Below are 15,246 nucleotides of genomic sequence, written 5' to 3'. Positions count from 1 at the left end.
TGCAGTTTGGGGATAACACCAGATATTCATAGTGAACGTGCAGTTTGGGGGTAACACCAGATGAGCAGAGGGTAAAATAAAGTGTGAGTCCACAAAGAAATGAGAATTTTCTCTATTTTAAAACTTCACTGTCACTTTGCACTCACATATCACCGTAGCATCCAGTGTAGTGGTAAAATGCATGGGTTAAATTGTCTCCTTTACTTCCTAGGTGGGGAGCATCCAGCAAGTCCGTTAACCTCTGCGGAGCTCTGTTTCTTAAAATTCAAAGTGGAAATGCTGAAGGGAGCTACCTCAGAAGGAGGCTGTGGGGGCTAAATGAATTCATCTGTGTCAATAGGTAAGCACTGGGTGCCTGGAAGTGCTGCTGCTTCCTCTGCCCCTAGCACCGCTCTAAGCTCCTAAATGAACCTACTGATCCTCACAAAAACCTTCCGAACCAGTTTATCATTGTCCTTATTTTACTGGATGAGGAAACTGAGGAACAGAGAAGTTAACTGCTTGTCCAAGGTCACACAGCTAGTAAGAATGAAAACTGGGATTCAGACTAAGACTGTGTTCAGCATCCATGCTCATAAACAATACACTGGACAGCCTCTTTATACTACATTTTAATTCATATGTCTTTTCACATTACTATTTCTGCCTCTTCCTTTAAATTGACAATCCCTTCTGTTCAACTATTCGTTGATGACCATATTATCTAATCCAAAACCTTGAGACAGATTTTTAGAGAAAGGACTTTGTGTCGCAGACACAAGAGGTTTAGAGGTAAATTGCAATTTTGAAGATGTGGGTTGAATCCGATAAAGTTGGTATTTCTAAGATGTTTGTGATAGCTCATGGGAATAGCAGGATAGAAATGTGAAATCAATCCGATTCTGGAAAATGCAGCATAGTAAATGAAGATATTCTCTTTTATTTTGCCCTGTGTAGTGTCCTGTTTTTAACATCTGATATTTATAAAGTTCCTTCTATGATCATGTCTGCAGCTTCCTGTTGGGGACTTCTTTTTTTTTTTTATTATTAAAAAAAATTTGTTTTAAGTCTTTATTATGAATTATGTAATAGTTTACGTGGGAGAACACCAGCTCTACACTCATCCTGTTGTACTTCATTTCATTGCAATGATTACAATCCCCTCCATGCATCATCAAACAACCAAAGGGTACACCCCACAAGACTGCCCCCCCCCCCACCAGCTGTCAGCACACAGCCCCTCTCTCTCCCTGAGTCCAGAGTCCCCAGCTGCTCCATCTCTCCATATCATCGTCTCTGCTTCCACCTCTGGTGTCACTGCTTCTCTGAATAGGGCCCGGCACTCCTCTCTTCTCACTTGATTGTTCTAGGGACCTCTGCACCTGGGCTGCAAAATAACCACTCTGGTGGGGAACTTCTTGAATAGTAAACAGACATGCCTCTTTTGCTATTACCACACTAAAAATTGTAAGTTTACTCTTGGACGTTTTGTTTTGTTGTTGTGCTTCCTAGTTATTTATTTTTAAATTACAATTGATTAAATAGACCATTCTAACCCTTTTGTGTTGTTAAAATAGTATTTGACATAAAAGGGATTTTTTTAGAGGGCCATTATATACAGTTTTGAAAAATTAATGTTTTGGGAAGTGGTGTAATTTATGGGATAAAAGAACTGTCTCTACCCATGTGGTGGAGCAAACAACAGCAGTTGACTAAAGCACTTGTTAACATAAGTGAGCGATGATGGAAAGAGGGCATCTTGCTCCGATGGGTGTGTGGCGATGTGTGTGAGGATCCCCAGTTCAGGGGTTCTTAAACTTGAGTGGGCACCAGAATCACCCAGAGAGCTCAGGAAAGCAGATTGCTAAAACCTAGCTCCAGACTTTCGGATTCAAGAGGTCTGGGGTAGGGATGGAGAATATGCATTTCTCACAAATTTCTTAAGTGATGCTGATTTGCCAATCCAGAGACCACTGCTCTTGTGAGATGTGACTAATGGAGTCTTAGCTAAGATTTTTTTTTAAGAGTGCGGTTTTAGTAACAAGCAGCTCTTGTGGCATAGTGGGTTAGCATTGGGCTGCTAATTGCAAGGCCAGTGGTTCAAACTCATCAGCCACTGGATGGGAAAAGATGAGGCTGTCTGCTCCTGTAAAGATTTAGTCTCTGAAACCCTGTAAAGGGTCGCTATGACTTAGAGTTGACACAAAGACAGTGGGCTTGGTTTTTTGGTATAATAACATGAGTTCCCTTCTTTGTAAACATACTTTGAGAGTGCTGTCCTGCAATGAAGAAGGGTGGAGTCTTTCCACTTTGGGGGAATCTTCTAGACTTTGCCCGCAGGCTTCCTGACTCTAATCCTGTGTTGCATACATCCTGTTACCTCCTTATCAACTCCTTAACTGTGAATATGGTTTGTAAATTCTGTGTGGCTTGTCGACCAATTATCTAACTCAGCAGAGAAGTAGAGAGTGTCCTGGGGGTCAGGGGTGGGGTGGGGTGGCTGGTATCAGAAATGGTGAAGGAGTTGGAGACTGGAGGTATATCCTTATGGAAACCTAGCCCTGATGTTTATGCCTTGAGAATCTAGATGAGTCAGACGGCTTGTCACCTCATGTAAGCCCTGTCCCAAACAATACCTAATGCAAAGCTCAGGGTTGCCTGAGGGGTCTTGAATGAACACAGTGGTTAGGGATCAGGGTGACTGCTTGACTCTCTCCTACCTGAGAGTCAGAGTCAGGCCTGAGTACACCTGTCAGGAAATATCAGAGCTCTTATCGTATCAGGACTTCTGGCCTTTCCTTGATCCTCCTCCACAAATTCTGTATCAGTTCTCTAGTGCTGCCACAACAGATAACCCCACAGGTTACCCCACAGGCTTTAACAAACAAGAATTTATTTTCTCACTGTTTCCAAGGTTAGAAGTCTGAATTCATGGTGTCAGTTCTAGGAGAAGGCCGTTTTCTACAACACCAGTCACCCTCTGGGCCTAGGGACCTTTCTTGGTAGTAGGTGGGTCCTTGTCTCTTCACTTGTCTCTCCTTTAATCTCTTGTAAGGTAAATATATGATTCAAGTAAGTGTGTGACTTGAGTCATGTTCCCTTAAAAGATTGTAACTTAAGACCCACCCCACACGAATCCTGCTTCATTAACATGTAGAGGTCATGATTTACAACACAGAGTGAAGGATAATTACATTGGATCACCAAATGGAGTGCAGCTACACTGTACAGGAAATCATGATCTAGCCAGGTTTTAACACATGTTTTGGAGGGACCCTATTCAATCCATGACAAAAGCTGTCCGTGCTCACCTGTTCTTCAGTTCCCTTACAAACAGCAAAGTGTGGAGTTGCGTTACCTCCTTGTCTTCTGGTGATAAACCCACATGACATTTTAAAAGAATGGATAATGAAAAGAGGGACTTGGCCAATAAAGATAAAAGAACAGCAAAAAAATGAAAAGCGATAACAGGGGAAGTGAAATTGGATATGATTAGAGATTTGAAAATGGTAACATCAAAGCAAAGGTAAGATGTGACCCAAACCTGCATGAAGCTATGGCAAGAATCATATTGAAAAAGTCAGATGACTATAACAGCAAGAGGTAAAGTTAGTTCAAGATCTCTTAGTTTAAATTGTGATAGGAACAAAAAACTGCCTAGGTTGAAATGGAGTGTTTATGCCTCCTTTGGGTTCCTTGCAGCAAGGCAGAAAATTATACTGCACTGTGCAAATAACTTTTCAGGGTTCTGGTAGCGTAGTGGTTACGAATAGGGCTGCGAACCTTAAGGTCAGCGGTTCGAAACTACCAGCCGCTCCGCGGGAGAAAGATGAGGCTTTCTACTCCTGTAAAGATTTACACCCTCAGAAACCCTGTACAGGGTCGCTATGGGTCGGAACCGACTCGACGGCACTTAACAACAACAACAACAATATAACATAAGTGGAGTTTAAAAAATAGCTGACCTTGGGAATGCCGATACAGTGCTGTTTCAGAGATTCCCCCCTCCCACATATATAATTAGAGGGTGGATTTATCAATATAAATGAGAAAAATGGTTGCAGTGAAAAAGATGAAGTCTGAGGAAGTGAGGTGGACAAAACTCTTGACATTAAAGTATCTCTTGGAAAGATTTGAGAGCACTGAAAGATAAAGATGTTGGAAACTGACCCAAAGGAGTATGAGAAATTACCAAGGCATATAAAGGATGCTCAGTCTGTATTGTAAACTATATGGAGGGAAGCATTGTTCAAAGTCTTCTTCATCTGTTTTTACCAAAGGAACAAAACAGTTTTAGTCTCAATATTTCTAATGTTTTAAATCGCAGTGTAAATAACTTGGCAGAAAGACGAGGCTATCAGCGTCTGTAAAGGTTTACAGTCTAGGAAACTATATGTAGTGCCATTCTGAGTCAGAATTGATAAGATGGCAGTGGGGTTTTTTGTTTGTTTGTTTTAAGCAACACATAAGCAATCAAATAACATATTATATTAGGCAAATCTTCTGCCTCTTTAAACTGTTCAAGAGCAAAGGTGTCAGTTTGAAGACTAGGTGTGCCTGACCCAAGCCATTGTATTTTCAATAGCCTCATTTGCATAAAAGGTAGGACAATGAATAAGGAAAACCATAGAAGAATTGGAGTCGTGGTGTGGTGTTGTAGGATGAGTACTGGACTACTAACTGCAAGGTCAGTGGTTCAAACCCACCAGTTGCTCTTTGGAAACCCTATCTATACAGGGTCACTATGAGTTGAAACCAACTTATCAGCACTTTAACAAAACAACAGTAGAAGAGTTGATGCATCTGAATCACGGTGTTTGAGAAGAATATTGACAGTACCATGACTGCCAGAAGAACAACTAAGTCTGTGTTAGAAGTCCAGCCAAAGTGCTCCTTAAAAGCCAGGATGGCGAGACTTTGTCTCTTATACTTTGAACATGTTATCAGGCGGGACCAGTCTCTGGAGAAGGACATCATGCTTGGTACAGTGGAGGGCCAGTGACAAAAAAGACCCCCAATGAGATGAATTGGCACAGTGGCAACAGCAATGGGCTCAAGTGTAACAGTTGTGAGGATGGCGAAGGACTAGGCAGTGTTTTGTGTGCTGTTCTGTTGTGCATAAGGTCATTATGAATTGGAACTGACTCATTGGCACCTTACAACAAATAAATATTGAATTACTATGCTTTTTTATTTCTTTATACACTTATAAGAAGCCCTGGTGGTGCGTGGGTTGTGCATTGGGCTGTTAACTGAAAGATCAGCAGTGTGAACTTACTAGTCAATCTGAGGGAGACAGATCTGCTCCTGTAAAGATTGACATTTTCAGAAACCCTGTTGTGAGAAACGCTGTCTGTACTGATAAATGATCAAGAAATCTAATCTGTACTCATTTTAGTGAGACTGAGGTTTTCTTGATTTGATTTTGCAAAATTGGGTGCCCGACCGAGTAGATACGGGTAGATGTGTGGCATGGCCAGCCCTCAAACAGTTTTATTCCCGGGTCTTAAAAAAGCCCCTCCTCCAGTTCCCCTTTTACTGGGTACTATGGAGTTTTGCAGTCTACCTGGAACATCCCATTTTCCCTCCCCTCAGAGTTCCACAATCTAACCTGAATGGCACCCCTGGTCTTAATGACTGGATTCTTATTTAAAGTTCCTAGTCCTAGAACAGATTTCTTTCCTCCCTTTCCCCAATTCATCCTGCTTACATATCCCTGGGTGTGAATCAACAACCTATGTCTGGTCTAGCAAGCTCATGCATCCTTTAGTCCTGAAGATGGACCATCTTGAGAATTTCTCACACTGTGGAGTTCTACTCTGTCCTGTAGTGTTGCTATGAGTTGGAATCAATCCACTGCTGTGGATTTAGGTGCTTTTTTTTTTTTGTTGTTGTTGTTGTTGCACACTTATAACCATGGCTTTGACCTGGTTTTTCCAAGTTCAATCATGGCAGATGGAGCGAAGGTGGAAAGGACCCTAATTTGGAACAATAACTGGAACTTGATGCCTTACTGGAAACTCATTCTCCCTCTTATAAAACAAAGGCAGTCTGCATGTTGCATAGCAACCAAATCTCTTGATTGGCAGAATCATAAACAAAGACGGCAGTTGACATCTTTGTTCTTCACAGTCCTGGCATAATGCCATCATTCACCAGGTCTCAGATAGTGTGACATTCTCAAAGCCCCCTATCTGAACCTTCAGGTGCTTGTGCTGACTCTTGTGCCCTCAAGACCCTGCTCATACCATGTTGTTGTTGTGTGATGTGCTGTTAAGTTGGTTCCAACTCATCAAGATCCTATATAGTGTTTCTGAGGAGTAGCTGGTAGGTTTGAACTTCCATCCTTGTGGTTCAAACTGACCTTGCAGTCTACTGCTTACCCGGTAATTTAATGTATTATGTCCTGGCAATATAGTTGCACTATAAATGTAAATGTATATATGTACACACACACATGCACAAAGGGGCTTCAAAAACTTCATGGGGGAAAAAAAAAGTTCATGGAAAAAGTCCATTATCTTTACATTCCATTTTTTCCCCCGAACTTTTTTAAGACCCTCGTATAGATAAATATACACATGAGGAAGTTTGAAGCATATGAAATTAAAAGATAATAGAATTTTCCTATGAACTTTTTGAGCTGCTCCCCGCCCCCAGTATATGTCATATGGAACCCTGATAGCAATGTGGGCTAAGCATTGGACTGCTAACTGCAAGGTCAGTGGTTCAACCCATTAGCCACTCTACTAGAGAAAGACGAGGCCATCTCCCATAAAGATATACACACATATTCAGTAATACTTACTATGTGGTAGATACTGTGCTGCTATAGGTTTTGTAAACATGACCTTTCTTAACCCTTACAACCACGCTAAGAAGTAGGAACTATCCCTATCATTTTATAGATGATGACGATTTGTTGTGACTCTGAGGGTAAGAGGTAAGGCAGAGATTTGAAACCATGTATGTCTAAATCCAGATTCCTGGTCCTTAACCACTAAACCCAACCCAACCCATTGTCATGTACTTGATTCTGACCCATAAAGACCTTATAGGAAAGAGTAGAATGGCCCCCAGAGGGTTTCCAAGGCTGTAACCCTTTCTCTGGCAGAGCGGCTTATCCTATAGCACCACACCAGGACTGGTGGAGCAACTGGGGAGTTCCCATTGGGAACGGATGGTTAGTAGCTGAGCACTTAGCCACCGTGCCACTAGGGCCCCTTTTCCTTAACTATTATTGTTGTTGAGTGCTGTTGAGTCAGTTCTGACTCACAGTCACCATGCGCAGGGTGAACTGCTGACCTTGCAGTTCAAACTGACCTTGTGGTCCAGTGCATTATCTTGCAGTGCCACGTCAGGGCTCCTTTTTCTTAACCATTAGAGCACTTGAAAAAAATGGACTTTCTCTTATAAAGTACTTAATAATAACGTCTTGGTGTGGTGTTGTGGGCTAATGCACTGGGCCCCAAGGTCAGTTTCAACTGCAAGGTCGGTGGTTCAAATTCACCAGCTGCTCCTCAGAAACCCTATACATGGTCACTATGAGTGGAACCGACTCAACAGCACTTAATAACAACAACAACAACATGTGATCATGATGTCTGGTGAATCATGTTGGGAAAAGATTCTACTTCACTAGAACTTACCAGCTGCCATTGGGTCAATTGTGGCTCCTGGTGACCCCATGTGTGTCAGAGTGTCAGACTACAGAGACCTGTGCTCCATAGGGTTTTCAATGGATGAGTTTACAAAACTAGATCACCAGGCCTTTCTTCTGAGGCTCCTATGGGTAGACGCAAACTGTCAACCTTTTGTAGCACTCAGGACTCCTGCTAAAACTAGGCATTGCCTTTTCCTTTCTTTTCTTTCTCTCCCCTCTGCTTTTCCCTTTCCTTCTTTTATTCCTTCCTTTCTTCTCTCTCTCTCTCTCTCTTTCTTCTTATTTCTCTTCATCTCTCCATCCTGTTCTATCTCTTTTTGCATACTTTATTCCTTTCTCCAGGGTCTCTTCCAACTCCTGGTCCTCCCACCCAGTCCCAGTGCCCAGAGCTGGTCCATATGAATGTGAGTCCTTGCTCTGGTCAGCTCACTGAGGCAGATCTCTCAGTGCTGGCCTCCGGCTCTCCTTGGTGGTGGTGTGCCCTGGAGTCGCTTCCAACTCACAGCCACCCTGTATACAGTTTCAGAGGCTGTAAATCTTTACGGGAGCAGGCAGCCTCATCTTTTCCCCATGGAATGGCTAACAGTTTGGAACTGCTGACCTTGAGGTTAGCAGCCCGATTTGTAAAACTACTATGGTACCTTAACAACAGCTTTATGTCCTCCAGGTGCTTGGAACAGACCTTGTGGAGCACAAGCCTGGCCTCCTTTCATCCCAACAGCAGCCTGGCCATGCCTGCGGCGTTCCTCAGCTGCTCGGCAGACTTTGTGGCCACATTCTGTGACTCAAGGCAGATGAACCAGGTGAGCTCCTCCTGAGCTAGGTGTGTGGGTCAGCAGCAGCAGCCGGCACGGCTTTGGAAGCCAGGGGAATGGGAAGGCTGCTTGAATTTCCTGCCTCCACTCCCCCTTCAACATTGCCTCAGAGCTGGAGGCATTGGCTGTGTGTCCTCCCAACCGGCCCCTGCGGTAACCTGAGCTTTTTGGATTTAGATTCCTTTCTGTTTTTCAATCAAGAAGCAGTTTCTCTCAGTTCCTGTAACTTTTCCCTTCCTGTCCCGAAGGCCTGCAGGACCCAAGTGGCTCCAGAAAAGTGTGGGCTGGGTTCTCTGAGGACTGAGGGCAAGTAGTAGCTGCTTCCCATCGTGATCCTACTGACCCATGGAGATTAGGGGGTGGGGGCTGGAAGTCTATTTTCCTGTGGGCTAGGAAGGACTCTACAAAGCTTTCAGGATGTCTGAGTCACAACTCAAAAGAATTTGGAACATAGGCTCTGAGGATCAGACTTTAGCCACCTAGTAGACATAGCAAACTGTCCCTCATCTGATTATTCAGTAATGCTTGTTAGTAATCTCATACATGAGACCTGGATATCCACAGACAAATGTAAAAACCTTCCCTAAAAGCCGAGACTGTAAATTCCAAAAAGGCAAGTTCCCCCCCCATCAAAAAAAAAAAAAAGCTAAAGAGGATAGAGAGAAACACTGTTAACTGATGATATATGGAGGGGATAATAATCAATGTAATGAAACAAGCTATATGAATGGTTGAATATGAAGCTGATGATGTGCCCTGTAAACTTTCATTCAATCCAAAATAAAAACATTTAATAAAAAGTAAAAAATAATAAAAAAAAAGAATTTGGGAGAAGTGCTTTTCTAAAACTTTACTTCATGGAAAGTTAGACTTTGTCTTCATCACCCCCTCCCCCACTGCGTGAACAGTACAACCTGTGAAAGCTGGAAACTGTATACCGTAAAAACCTGTCAGAGAAGGAAAATACCTCTGTTTTCCACTAATACAGAGGGATAGAAAAACGGGAAGATTGCACTTTATCAAAGGCAGAAAACTTTTGAGACCTGGAAAAACAAGCAGTCTGGTTGAGTTCCAGTGCTTACAGGTTTCATGTTAGTAAGTGCCTAGTCGGTTCCCACACATAGCAACCCAGTGTAGGATTTCCTAGGAGCAGCTGGTGGGTTTGCACCATTGACTTTGTGGTGAGCAGTCCAGTGCTTATAGTAGGCATCACATCAGGTCTCTATATATCACTATACATCTCTCTCTCTAAAGGTGCTCTGGTAGCGTAGGGGTTACGAATCGGGCTGCTAACCTCAAGGTTGGCAGTTTGAAAGTACCAGCCGTTCTGCGGAAGAAAGATGAGGCTTTCTGCTTCCATAAAGATTTACAGCTTCGAAAACCCTGTGCAGGGTCACTGTGAGTCAGAACTGACTCCATGGTACTTAGCAACAACATAGGGCTAATGTGTCAGACTGCAAAGTCATTTGAACTTCAAGGTCGGTGGTTCAAGCTCATCAGCTGCTCCTTGGAAACCCTACAGGGTCGCTATGGGTCGGAATCGACTCTATGGGTCTTAACAACAACATATCGCTATATATATCATTATATTCCTGATGGTGGAAACAGTTCTCCACTACTAAGAGTTTGGCAGTTCTCAAAGGCCTCTTGGCAGGCAGAGCTGGAGATCAGCTTCAGAAAGTTCAGAGCCTGGAAAAGCCGATGGAGTTGGTCTACTCTGCTCACATGCGGTCACCACTCGTTAAAGCAGATTCATTGGCAACCAGCAGCCGCAATAGTGTTCTAGGATATCTGAGAACGAAGCAGTGAAAGAAAACAAAAGATTGTGGCTTTTAAAATGTTTCCTTAATTTGTATTTTAATGGAAGAGACTGGAAAATAAGCCAAATAAATAAGAGGAATATAGCATGAAACATGCTAGAGAAAAAGAAAGCAGGAAACTGGATAGAGAATGTTGTTGTTGTTAAGTGCCGTCGAGTCGATTCCGACCCATAGCGACCCTGTACAGGGTTTCCGAGGGTGTAAATCTTTAAGGGAGTAGAAAGCCTCATCTTTCTCCCGCGGAGCGGCTGGTAGTTTCGAACCGCTGATCTTAAGGTTCGCAGCCCGATTCGTAACCACTACGCTAATGGTAGGGAGGAATGGCCACACTGATCAGGGCCCTCTGACGCCCTCTGGTGGAAGGGATGAGGGTGAGCTGGTTTTCTGGTGGTGTTAAAGGACCTAATGAAAGGCTCTCGGTGGTTTCAGGGCTTGGAGCACCTGTCTCTCTGCACTGATCCTATCCCTGGAAGTGGAGAGGAATGATGGAGGGGGTGTCCATATTTGCTCCTGGGTGTCTAAAGAGGAAGCGAAACTCACTGTCAATTCTGACTCCTAGTGACCCTATGTAGGGTTTCCTAGACTTAATCTTTAGGGGAATAGACTGCTTCCGTTTTGTCTTGTGAAGCATCAGGTCTCCTTGAAGAGATGTTGTTGTTAAGGGCCGTCGAGTCAGTTCTGACTCATCACGAGTCAGGGTTTCCAAGGAGCAGCTAGTGAGCCTGAACCGCTGACCTTGCGGTTGAGTGCTTAACCTACAATGCTACAGCAGGACTCTAGGGTTAAAACAGCAGTGGTACTCAGTTGCTGGACTTGTACTAGGCATTTAAGGGAACCATCTGCCCTGGCATTTGCCTGAAACATCTAGACTGACAGTCTTTAGAAACAAGCTCTTCTAGTGCATGAAATAGTTCAGGAGTGACAGACATTTGGGACTTCACTCTTAGACCCAAACCTCCCAGCAGTGTTCTTTAACTCATGTGAACATCTATTTCCCTCTCCCCTGGCCCAGGGCGCAGACAACCCGAGTGGTCCTTTCTCTGCCCACTGGGTTGCTGGGTTGCTGGGCTATTGAAGTTGGGGCTGGGGTGGTCTCAGGTAGGGGCCACTGTGCTTGTTATTGTGATGGAGGAGAGACCCCGGCAGTTTCTGACAGCCAAGAAACACCTGTTTTAGGGCAAAAGCAAGAGAGAATCTTGGTAACATTGATGGAAAGATGACATTTTGTCAGACACCCAGAGACTTCAGCAGAACAAATTTGCATTTATGTTCTACATGGGTACCTCTGGTGAATCAGGGACCAGCCACAGAAAAACGTGAGGTTTTCAAAGTATTTCCTGCAGCAAATTCAGTTCCAAGTGTAAGACAGCCTCAGAACAAGCATCCTAACCATATGACGACAGCAGTATATGCTTTCCTCAGTGAGAAGCTTCCAGATTTTAAGAAAAGATTATTATTTTACAGATTAGAACAGGCAGATAGCATGCCCCATAAAGGTGTATTTGTTCTAAAATGGCTTGAAAAGAAAAGAAAAAAAATGTGGAGCATGTTCTATTTCCAAGGTCTCCTTCTTTGGGGATTCAGGAGAGCAGTAAGGCTTGTTTTCAAGTTTTAGAATGAGAGACTAACTCCATTCTCGTTTCTGCTGTAGGGGTCTGGGAGTTGGTGAGACTTGTGTGTGGTCCCTTGGTGAAGGTACAGACCACGAGTCATAAGAATCCCCATTCTTTTTCTTTCTTTCTTTTCAAAGGTATGTTTACATTAACATGTAAATGTAAAAGAAAAAAACCTGAAGAAAATGCACTAAATGGGAAAGGTAGTTTATGCTGGATGATATTTATTTTCTTTTTACTCCAATGTATGTTTTAAAATTTTTACAAACAGAAAAAAGAGAAGGCTAAAAATACATTATAAAGACCTCTTCAGGTGGAAAGATAATAAACATTTATATAACATTGATTTATAAGTTTTTTTTCCCCATATACATTCTAATTTAATTCTCTCCACTGCACTCTGGGATTATTATTTCTTTTAGGTTTCAAAAAACAAGCCTCAGGAGGTTTAGAAATGTTGCCAAGGACGTGCAACTGCAAAAAGAACCTAATCTTCTCATTTTAAATTTCATCTTGTTAGGGTCCCTAGACCAGATGCTTTAGGACAGTGGGTGGGGCGGCAGAAGGAAATCAGAGGGCAGTTGAGAGAGAACAAGAAAAGCAAAGGCCTCAGGAGACGTGGATCACACTTCTCGTGGGCCCTGTTTGGGAGGCTCTAGAAGAAGCCTTGGTGTGGCGCTGTGGGTTAATGTGCTGGATTGCAAGGTCAGCTTGAACTGCAAGGTCGGTAGTTCAAGCACACCAGCTGCTCCTTGGAAATCCTATGAGTAGGAACCGACTCGATGGCATTTAACAACAACAATGGAATGATTCTGGGGAATGTGATGACTTTCTGTAAGATAAGGAATGGATGGCAAACTGCAGGGTTGGTGGTTTGAACCCATCAGCTACTCTGTAGGAGAAAGATGAGACTTTCTGCTCTTGCAAAGATACACAGCCTTGGAAACCCTATACAAGGTTGCTGTAAGTCTGAATGGATTCCACGATGGCACTTAACAACAAGAGAATGAGTTCTGAGGCGCTCTGATGACAGCAGTTAAGCACTTGTCCAATAAACAAAAGGTCGGCAGTTTGAGCCCATCAGTTTCTCCTTGGGAGAAACATGTGACAGTCTGTTTCCATAAAGTTTGTTGTTGTCATTGTTAAGTGCCATTGAGTTGGTTCTGACTCATAGCGACTCTGTATAGGGTTTCCAAGGAGCAGCTGGTGGGTTGGAACTGCCGATCTTGTGCTGATCCTACAGTATGCCACACCAAGAGCCCTCCATAAAGATTACAGCTTGGGAAACCCTGTGGCAATTCCACTCTGTCGAATAAGGTCTGTGAGTTGGAAACAACTTGGATATGTTGTTGTTGTTATTAACTGCTGTTGAGTTGGTTCCAACTCATAGCGATCCTGTATAGGGGTTCCAAGGAGCTGCTGGTGGGTTTGAACTACCAGCCTTGTTGTTCAAAGTCCAGTGCTGATCCTTCAGTGCCACACTAGGATATGGGTAGAAAGTCCACACTCAGGAGACGGTCTGTCTTCTTGGGCTCTTGGCAACTGGGTTTGGCTCACCTCTCCAGTTGGAGACAATTAGGAACTGCTCTCTCAGGCTCCATATTTCCCTCCTTCTCTTCTGGGACCCAGTGTTGGGTGCAGCGAGAGGAGCATGGTCCAGGGGTTGACCAGTGCCCTCATACCAGACGAGCTCTCAGCTGGGCTGTGGGTTTCTGTGAACTACATCTGTGGGAATTGTTGTTGTCAGGTGCCATCAAGTTGGTACCGACTCATAGCGATCTTATGCACAGCAGAACGAAACACTGCCCGATCCTGGCCCAACCTTACTGTTGTTGCCACGCTTGAGCCCACTGATGCTGCCACTCTGCCAATCCATCTCGCTGGGGGTCTTCTTCTTTTTCTCTGACCCTCCAACTGACCAAACATGACATCCTTCTCCAGCGACTGGTCCCTGCTGACAATATGTCAGAAGTATGAGAGACGAAGTTTGGCCATCTTGGCCACCAAGGAGCACTCTGGCTGCACTTCTTCCAACACAGATCTGTTGATTCTTTTGACAGCCCATGGCACTTTCACTATTCTCCTCCAACACCATAACTCAAAAGCATATTTGGAGAGGGGGAAAGGTGAGCATCAGAAGGAGCTGTACCACTCTCTGGAGATGTATGTTCTGGGCAGATGTCTGTCTGTCTGTCTTGAGCTGGTGAGACATGCAAAGGACTGGATGAAGGTAGTGAGGAGAGAAGGTCAAGTGGCACTTCAGCCTGCATAACCTGAGGTGAAGTCACCTGAGGTGAAGTCCTCATTCTCTGCTTGGGGTGGACCTTGTTGGGAGGTTCATCTGTCCCTGCTCACTGATATGCACCAGCAGGAAGAATCCTAAGTCCACGAAGGCAGATAAGATGGTGAATTTTTTTTCCCCTAGAGACAGAATTGGTGTGCTGTGGCCAGCTCCTACTGGTTTATGAAAGACAGTTGCTAAATTTTCAGGAATCTTTGACTCATGTTGGCAGCATGAAATCTGACTTAGTAGGATTATTTATTCTACGGAAATTGGCAAACACTATAAATCAGGGCTTCCTCCGACTGGAGAAATGGTTGTTAACATTTCCCAGCACATCTCTGGGGAGGAGTACCATTTACCTGTGGCCTTGGAGAGGGGTGATGACAATAGTGTTTGTCATGAGAGGAAATGGGATCACCCTTTAGAGGAAATGGGATCACCCTTTTCCTGCAGCTTTCTCTGCTTTCTTTCTCTTAGAAGTCTCTGGGTAGCATAAATCGTTAAGACTGGCAGTTTGAACCCACCCAGACATGTTTCCGAAGACGATCTGGCAACCTTCTTTAAAAACCCTATGGAACAATTTTACTCAACAACAAATATTTAAATCTGGCTTGGCTAGAAAAAGACCACCTTCCCTCTCTATTCCTAGCCCTCCTAGACCGTGCACAATTCCTAAAACAAAATCGGCGCTCCAGAAATATTTGTCAATGGAACTTGTTGTTGTGAAGTGCCATCGAGTCGGTTCCGACCCATAGCGACCCTGTGTAGGGTTTCCGAGGAGCGTCTGGTGAGCTTGAACCGCCGACCTTGCTGTTCAAACGGCTTTACAGTCTGGCGCCTTAACCCACAGCGCCACACGGCGATCTATATGGCTTGCTGGTATAATTTTGTAATTTTATTGACTGGACAGAAGAGGGCACTCCAGGACTAATGATGTGTCTGAGTTTCGGTATACTCTGCTTTTTAAAAGGGAAAAAAAACTAAACAGATCCTCGTTCATTTGAATGGATTGGAAAAAACTACGCTGAATTGGTGACTTTTAGATAAAGCAACGCTTTTGAAACAACAACAA

The sequence above is a fragment of the Chrysochloris asiatica genome, unplaced genomic scaffold (genome assembly GCF_000296735.1).
Source record: "Chrysochloris asiatica unplaced genomic scaffold, ChrAsi1.0 scaffold00221, whole genome shotgun sequence".
Lineage (NCBI taxonomy): Eukaryota > Metazoa > Chordata > Mammalia > Afrosoricida > Chrysochloridae > Chrysochloris > Chrysochloris asiatica.
Note: the sequence above shows the minus strand (reverse complement) of the source record.